The sequence below is a fragment of the Triticum urartu genome, chromosome 3A, assembly GCF_056163025.1.
Source record: "Triticum urartu cultivar PI428250 chromosome 3A, HENAU_Tu73, whole genome shotgun sequence".
NCBI lineage: Eukaryota > Viridiplantae > Streptophyta > Magnoliopsida > Poales > Poaceae > Triticum > Triticum urartu.
In genome coordinates, this window is record NC_141875.1 from 408,936,778 (window position 1) to 408,945,986 (window position 9,209).

Genomic DNA, 9,209 nt, shown 5'->3' on the forward strand with positions numbered 1-9,209 from the left:
CCTGGATAGTGCGAGGCGACGAGAGGAGGTCGTCACGCCAACAACGATGGTGTGACAATGGTCGAGCTTGGGTGACTGTTAAACCAAAGGGGGTGAGACGAGGGGGACGAATGAGAGGTCTAGGGTTTATCGACGGGGTCGGGGACGACCTTATCCACCTCCGTGACACTGTAGCGACAGCACGCGTCGGCCATTGAGCCATGGCGGGCAGTGGATGCGCGCCACGCCGTGCCTCTGCCTCTCCTCTATGAAAGGTTGAGGAATGCTACCTCTTGAGCACTGCATTGGTTTTCCCTTGAAGAGGAAAGGGTGATGCAGCAAAGTAGCGTAAGTATTTCCCTCAGTTTTTGAGAACCAAGGTATCAATCCAGTAGGAGACTACACGCAAGTCCCTCGTACCTACACAAACAAATAAGAACCTCGCAACCAACGCGATAAAGGGGTTGCCAATTCCTCACGGTCACTTAAGAGAGTGAGATCTGATAGAGATAATAATAATAAGTTAAATATTTTTGGTATGTTTATGATATAGATTGAAAGTAAAGATTGCAAAATAAACGGTGCCAGAAATAGCTTGTTGATGGGAGATTAATATAAAGGAGAATAGACCCGGGGGCCATAGGTTTCACTAGTGGCTTCTCTCAAGATAGCATAAGTATTACGGTGGGTGAACAAATTACTATCGAGCAATTGATAGAAAAGTGCATAATTATGAGAATATCTAGGCATGATCATATATATAGGCATCACGTCCGTGACAAGTAGACCAAAACGATTCTGCATCTACTACTATTACTGCACACATCGACCGCTATCCAGCATGCATCTAGAGTATTAAGTTCATAAGAACAGAGTAATGCATTAGGCAAGATGACATGATGTAGAGGGATAAACTCAAGAAATATGATGTAAACCCCATCTTTTTATCCTCGATGGCAACAATACAATGCGTGCCTTGCTGCCCCTGCTGTCACTGGGAAAGGACACCACAAGATTGAACCCAAAGCTAAGCACCTCTCCCATTGAAGATCAATCTAGTAGGCCAAACCAAACTGATAATTTGAAGAGACTTGCAAAGATAACCAATCATACATAAAAGATTTCAGAGAAGAATCAAATATTGTTCATAGATAAACTTGGTCATGAACCCACAATTCATCGGATCTCGACAAACACACCACAAAAAGAGTTACATCAAATAGATCTCCAAGAAGATCGAGGAGAACATTGTATCGAGATCCAAAGAGAGAGAAGAAGCCATGTAGCTAATAACTATGGACCCGAAGGTCTGAGGTAAACTACTCACACATCATCGGAGGGGCCATGGAGTTGATGTAGAGGCCCTCCGTGATTGATTCCCCCTCCGGTGGAGCTCCGAAAAAGTCCCCAAGATGGGATCTCTTGGGTACAAAAGGTTGCGGCGGTGGAAATAGGGTTTCATAGTGCTCCTGGCTGTTTTCGGGGTATATGAATATAGATAGGAAGAAGAAATAGGTCGGTGGAGCCACGAGGGGGAGGGCGCGCCCAGGGGGTAGGCACGCCCCCTGCCTCATGGCCTCCTCGTTGGTTGCTTGACGTCCACTCCAAGTCCCCTGGATCACGTTTGTTCCAAAGATAACTCTCCCGAAGGTTTTATTCCGTTTGATATTCCTTCTCTGCGAAACACTGAAATAGGCAAAAAACAACAATTTGCACTGGGCCTTGGGTTAGTAGATTAGTCCTAAAGATAATATATAAGTGTATAAATAAGCCCGTTAACACCCAAAACAGATAATATAATAGCATGGAACAATAAAAAATTATAGATACGTTGGAGACATATCAAGCATCCCCAAGCTTAATTCCTGCTCGTCCTCGTGTAGGTAAATGATAAAAACAAAATTTTTTGTGTGGACTGCTACCTAGCATAATTCTCAATGTAATTTTCTTTATTGTGGTATGTATGTTCAGATCCGAGAGATTCAAGACAAAAGTTTAATATTGACATAAAAATAATAATACTTCAAGCATACTAACTAAGCAATCGTGTATTCTCAAAATAACATGGCAAAAGAATGTTCATCCCTACAAAATCATATAGTTTGGTCATGCTCCATTTTCATCACACAAGAATTCTCTCATCTTGCACAACCCCGATTGACAAGCCAAGCAATTGTTTCATACTTTAGTAATCTCAAACTTTTTCAACTTTCACGCAATACATGAGCGTGAGCCATGGTTATAGCACTATGGGTGGAATAGAATAATGATAGGGGGTTATGTGGAGAAGACAAAAAAGGAGAAAGTCTCACATCGATGAGGCTAATCAACGGGCTAGGGATATGCCCATTAATATGCAAGGATTTGGGATTGCCATGCAACGGATGCACTAGTGCTATAAATGTATGAAAGCTCAACAAAAGAAACTAAGTGAGTGTGCATCCAACTTGCTTGCTCACGAAGACCTAGGGCATTTGAGGAAGCCCATTGTTGGAATATACAAGCCAAGTTCTATAATGAACAATTCCCACTAGTATATGAAAGTGATAAAATAAGAGACTCTCTGTCATAAAGATCATGGTGCTACTTTGAAGCACAAGTGTGGAAAAAAGGATAGTAGCATTGCCCCTTTTTATTTCTTTTTTTGGGCCTTACTTTTTTTTACCTTTCTCTTTTTTTTATTTGGGACAATGCTCTATTAATGATGATCATCACACTTCTATCTATTTACAACTCAATGATTACAACTCGATACTAGAACAAAATATGACTCTATATGAATGCCTCCGGTGGTGTACCGAGAAAGGCAATGAATCAAGAGTGGCGTGTATGAAAAATTATGCATGGTGGCTGTCGGTGTCAAAACCGGCGGATCTCGGGTAGGGGGTCCCGAACTGTGCGTCTAGGCGGATGGTAACAGGAGGTAGGGGACACGAAGTTTTACCCAGGTTCGGGCCCTCTCAATGGAGGTAAAACCCTACGTCTTGCTTGACTAATATTGATGATAAGGGTAGTACAAGAGTAGATCTACCACGAGATCGGAGAGGCTAAACCCTAGAAGCTAGCCTATGGTATGATTGTATGTTGTCCTACGGACTAAAACCCTCCAGTTTATATAGACACCGGAGAGGGCTAGGGTTACACAAGGTCAGTTACAAAGGAGGAGATATGCATATCCGTATTGCCTAGCTTGCCTTCCACGCCAAGTAGAGTCCCATCCGGATACGAGACGAAATCTTCAATCTTGTATCTTCATAGTCTAACAGTCCGGCCAAAGAATATAGTCCGGCTGTCCGGAGACCCCCTAATGCAGGACTCCCTTAGTAGCCCCTGAACCAGGTTTTCAATGATGATGAGTCCGGCGCGCAGTATTGTCTTCGGCATTGCAAGGCGGGTTCCTCCTCCGAATACATCACGGAAGAATTTGAATACAAGGATAGTGTCCGACCCTGCAAAATAAGTTCCACATACCACCGTAGAGAGAATAATACTTCCACAAATCTAATCTGCTGACACATCTTGGCAACACAACATTATGGCATGGCCCGGTGATTATTTGAACCGTTTCCTTTAACTAGCCCCGCACATAACGCGAGGCAGTTTTTTGACACGTCTTGTCAAAGCAGAGATCGTGTCCCCTTATCACGGGATTCTCATCAATACGGGCATGGGTAACCCAACCGCGCCATCGATTACGACGCTTGGGAGATAAGCAAGTTTTACCAGGCTAGTGGGGGCGCATAGTTTCGGCCGTCCATATAAAGGGACAAGGATTCACCTTTTCATCCACGCCTTCTTCCTCCTTTGCTCATCCACTTTTGCACACTCGAGCTCCAGCGCCCAAGTCCGCATTTCCCACCTCGACCTTCTCCAATCATGTCCGGAGCGGGAGGCAGGTGGATGGTCTCCTCCGTCACGAAGGGACACATCAAGAAGCTGAGGAGAGCCGGATACTTGCCCGACGACATCGCGCACCGGCTCCCAGATGAGGGGCAGCTCATCCCCACCCCCAGGCCCCATGAGAGGGTAGTGTTCCTTACCCACTTCCTCCGTGGACTCGGATTCCCTCTCCACCCATTCCTCTGGGGGCTCATGTTCTACTACGGCCTGGATTTCCATGATCTGGCCCCAAACTTCATCTTCAACATCTCGGCGTTTATCGTCATTTGCGAGGCCTTCCTCCGCATCAAGCCCCACTTTGGCTTATGGCTGAAGACCTTCAACGTCAAGCCGAAGGTAGTGAGCGGCCGCCAGGCGGAGTGCGGAGGCACCATGGTGGGCAAGATGCCCAACGTCACATGGCTTGAGCGCTCCTTCGTGGAGACCATAAAGGGGTGGCAATCAGGGTGGTTCTACATCACCGAGCCGCGCGACCCTAAATGGGCAGCAGCCCCCGAGTTCCGATCTGGCTTCCCCACGCGGCTCACCTCCTGGCAAGAGAAGGGCCTGTCCTGGGGTAGTTCGGGAGAGCTGACTGGACTCCAAACATGTATTCAAAACATGGTGAACAAGAAGCTCAAACTTGTCAACGTGGTCCAGGTCATGCTCATCCACCGGATCCTCCCGTGCCAACAACGGGCTTTCAACTTGTGGGAGTTCGACCCGGCCCAGCACCGAACTCTGAACAGGCTCTTCGATACAACTCACAAAGATGCCTGGAAGGTGCTATTCAAGAGCACCGAGATTCCCCCTCTCACTACCGAGGACCGCGGATTCTGCGCGAAGCGCCAAGCCAGCGTAGTAAGCTGTTTTACCTCTCACAGGATACTTGTTTTCCATAGTTTGACTCTATGCGGGATCTAAGCTCCCGTACCTTTGACAGGACTGGCAGGAGATGGTCGGATAGATCGACTGTCCGGCTCCTTTGCCCAAAGGCCCGGCGGACACTCTCCTGGCGAAGATGCTGACTCCGGCTCCTTATACGGTGCCGGAGAAGACCAAGAAGGCCAAGGGAACCCGAAAGAGTTCCCGACGCCAGGCGTCATTGGACTCACCGTCTGATGACTCTACAGCACATTCCTCCCCCGAGGACGAGGAGGAAAAAGAAGATGCTCCCCCTCCAGGCGGGGGAGACAAGAAAAGGAAGGCCGCCCCAACTGGGGGGCCGAAGGGTCCAAGAAGGGAAGGACTCTCCTTCCGGACAGTTCCACCGCCGCCATGGAAGGCGAAGACGAGTGGTTGCCTAGGGCCAAGCCCCTGGGGAGGTTGTAAGTATTCGGATACCAGAGTAACTCATAGCATTCCTTTGTTGCATTGCTTTCCCTAACGCCGAATATGATTATGCAGGCCGCCACGAGCCCGTATCGATGTATCATCGGATGGCTCCCTGGGCTCGTCGGATATGGATAGCGATCCGCTTCCGACCGCCACCTCCCCTTGCCCTGCGGATGACGCCGAGGTGCTGTCTCAAGAGGCACCGGGTCGAGAGGAGACAGTCCCGGAGGCGCCTCAAGGCGACCTTCCGGACTCCGGGAGCCGAGGGGACAAGGCCCCTGAGGGCTCCGAGTTCGGCCCTCAGCGGAACACCGCGTCGGAACCTCCAGTGATCCCGGACTCGGGCAGGCGGCCTCCTTCCAAGAGGGGCGAGACGCCTGTGCTGGTGGCCTCTGTCCATCCAGAGGCGCCGGACAATCTGCTGGGAGCGCTTCGCAGCGCTTCCATCGACGAGGAGCACCGTACTATTATGAGTGCGGTGGTCCAGAAGGTTCCGTCCGCCAAGAGCGGATTGACTGAAGCCTGTGCCAGCCTTCTAACAGGCTTTGAGGTAAGTGCTTGAAATATAGGAAAAATATTACCGCATAGACAGTAGCCCCTGATGCGCTATTCGGTGTTCACAAAGAAAAGCCGAATAGAGGATCAAACAACATCGCAGGAGTCTAATATAAGTATGTCAATATGCATATGCAGGCTTCGCCGCTGGCATCTGCCACACTGACTGCGGAGGTCGCCACATTGAAGCAGGACCTTGAAGTGTCCAAGGACGAGCTTGGCCTTGCCAAGAGGCAGCTCGAGGAGAACAAAGGTAAGTAATACCTAGTTTATGGATATATATATATATATATATATATAAAAAGAATGTGATTGCAAAATGACAGGAGCATCATGAATTTGCCAGGGGCCACGACCTAAGTGGCGACCTTAAGGCAAGCATTGTCCGAGGTCGAAGATAAAGCGGCCAAAGAGCGCACCGAGCAGGAAAGGCAAGAGGCTCAGGTGGGCGAGGTGCAGCAAGAGCTCCAAGCTCTCATGACGAAGCACGAGGCGTTGGAGCTTGACTCGAAGATGCGAGAGTCTGAGCTTGCCACGGCCCTCGAGAGCGCGAAAAGTGCCAAGGCCGAAGCCCAAAAGGCCCTCCAGGAGATTGACGCGATGAAGAAAATAGCGGCGGGTAAGGCATTCTATATGCAAAGCAAGCATGTGAAAGTAAAGTACCTATTACTTACCCGAATCCGAAGCTCTCCAGGAGCATTCGCATATTTGCCCGGCAGCGTGTCGGATGCCGCACAGTTTTACCAGGCCGAGGAGGGAAGCTCAACGGAGAAGTTGTTCTGGTCTTAGTATACTGGGACCGAACACCCGGTGCCTATGAGCGACCAGCTGAAGCAGCTGGTCGAGCTACACAAAGCCGCCGAACAGGCCATGAAGGGCTTTATAGTCCGACTGTGGCCTGGAGACGCCCTTCCGAATAGCTACTTCGGCTTGGTGAGGCGGCTTGTGGACGCCTGACCACGGCTGGAGGTCGTCAAGCGGTCTGTTTGCATCGAAGTTGCACGTCGGGCTTTCGCCCGCATGAAGGTGCAATGGGCCAAGCTAGACGCCATGAAGCTGATCAAGGAGGGACCGCCGCAGGGCAAGGAGCATCGCACCCCCGAAATTTATTATGAGGGTGTCCTGAAGGGTGCTCGTCTTGTAGCGGACGAATGTTCAAAGGATGTAATATTTGACTAAACTTGCTCGTGTGATCCTGTATGATGAAAACTTGTTTCATATGCGCTATGCAATGCTTGTTTGAATTTAAAATATTACCTATGTTTGGTTGTTTATCCAATCTGAGAGATGGCTAGTCCTCGGCTTCTGCCCCCATGCCGCGAGTGCTGGGGTGTTCGGGATAAACCTGAGCACTCTTGTTCCCATTGTTGGGTCCTTCGAGGGAGGTGCTCAGCACAGCGAACAAGGCAACCAGACTAATAATGCTTTATCACTCTCACTTAGCCATAGAATTCTATAATTTTAAATTTCGGCGAAGCCCCTGGTATTCAGAAGGCCGAATTCGGGGCGCGATACACGCCTTTAAGCCGGACAGGAACGGCTCCTCGCTCTAAGCGGCATAAGTCTTTAGGGACTCGAAACCTCGCCGAACAGCGACTAGTCTCTCGCCTTATCATGACAGTCAGTTTTAGCTTTCTCTACTGAGGTGCTTAGCCCAGCAGAACTGGGGCACAATCGCAGTAGTTCTCCTAGCGCTACCTTAGCCGATAGAGCGGAACATAAGGTACCAAAACATAGGAGCCGGGCAAACCCAACATTTGACCAAAGACATGATTCGGAGCTGATGCATATAATGCTATAAGTTCGGGGTGCCGCACTTGTGAAAGTGTTCGGACTTCTCACACCATATTGTGGGGTACTTAAGCCCCTGGTGTGTTGGTCGTACCAAAGTGTACGGTTGCAAGGCGTCATTAATGAACACATATATATAAAACAAGAATGCAATAATAGTCGTAATATTATGTGTTGTTTATTCAAAGAGGTGTGTTAAAGCAGAATGATACAGATAGTGCGATAAGCAAAAAGTAGGACTATGTCCCTTCCAAGGGCAAGCTGAGGAATAGTATTAAAGCAAATATTTCACTCGTTATCGTAATCCACCTGGGAGTTCCATGGTGTGACGTAGCTTTCTGCCTCTCTTGGTTGCTGCATCATGTGTTTGGCAATCATGTTGCCGGACAAGGTTTCCAGAGATTAAAGTCCTGAAAGAGAAAAATAACAAAGCGGGAAGCCCCTAGTGCGGTTTAGGCCGCGTCTTGGAGCGTGCCGTAGTTGTGCCCCCCTCCCCACCTGTGCCCATGGTATTTTTAATGCATGATTATGTACGCATGGCATGAATTTCGCCGTTTGGCTTGGGACGGGGTGGGGGCCGCATTGCTACGCGAGCTCAAACTGTGCCAGGCGGTCTAGTTTCCGATTACTCCGAGTGCGTTTGAAGGTGTCAGGGTCTTGAAACGCCGAACTGGTGGATTGCCTTGAGAGGCTGCTTTGTGCTTCTGCTGCGAAGGCCGCAGTGTGCTCCTCCGTGCGGAGAGAGCGCTCTGTGTTTCCGTTAACTGTGATGACCCGCCGGGGTCCTGGCATCTTGAGCTTGAGGTATGCATAATGCAGTACCGCATTGAATCTTGCAAATGCGGTTCGCCCAAGCAGTGCATGATAGCCACTGCAGAACGGGACTATATCGAAGATTAATTCTTCGCTTCGGAAGTTATCCGGGGATCCGAAGACCACTTCCAGTGTAATTGAGACTGTGCAATGGGCCTCTACACCTGGAATGACGCCTTTAAAGGTCGTTTTTGTGGGTTTGATCCTTGAGGGGTCTATACCCATTTTGCGCACTGTGTCCTGGTAAAGCAGGTTCAGGCTATTGCCGCCATCCATAAGGACTCGAGTAAGGTGAAATCCTTCAATGATTGGGTCTAAGACCAGTGCGGCGAATCCGCCGTGTCGGATACTAGTGGGGTGGTCCCTACGATCGAAGGTGATCGGGCAGGAGGACCATGGGTTGAACTTTGGGGCGATTGGCTCCAACGCATATACGTCCCTGAGCGCACGCTTCCGCTCCCTCTTGGGGATGTGGGTTGCGTATATCATGTTCACCGTCCGCACTTGTGGGGGGAACCTCTTCTATCCTCCGATGTTTGGCTGCCGGGGCTCCTCTTCGTCATCGTTGTGTGACCTCTTATCTTTATCTTCGGCAATTAACTTGCCGATCTGCTTGAACACCCAGCATTCCTTGTTGGTGTGGTTGGCTGGCTTGTCAGGGGTACCGTGTATTTGACACGAGCGATCGAGTATGCGGTCCAAACTAGACGGGCCCGGAGTGCTTCTTTTAAATGGCTTTTTCTGCTGACCGGGTTTAGAGCCTTTGAATCTGGCATTGACTGCCGTATCCTCAATATTATCGCTGTTAATGCGGCGCTTATGTTTGTTGCGACGTGACCTGCTATTGCCGTCCTTGA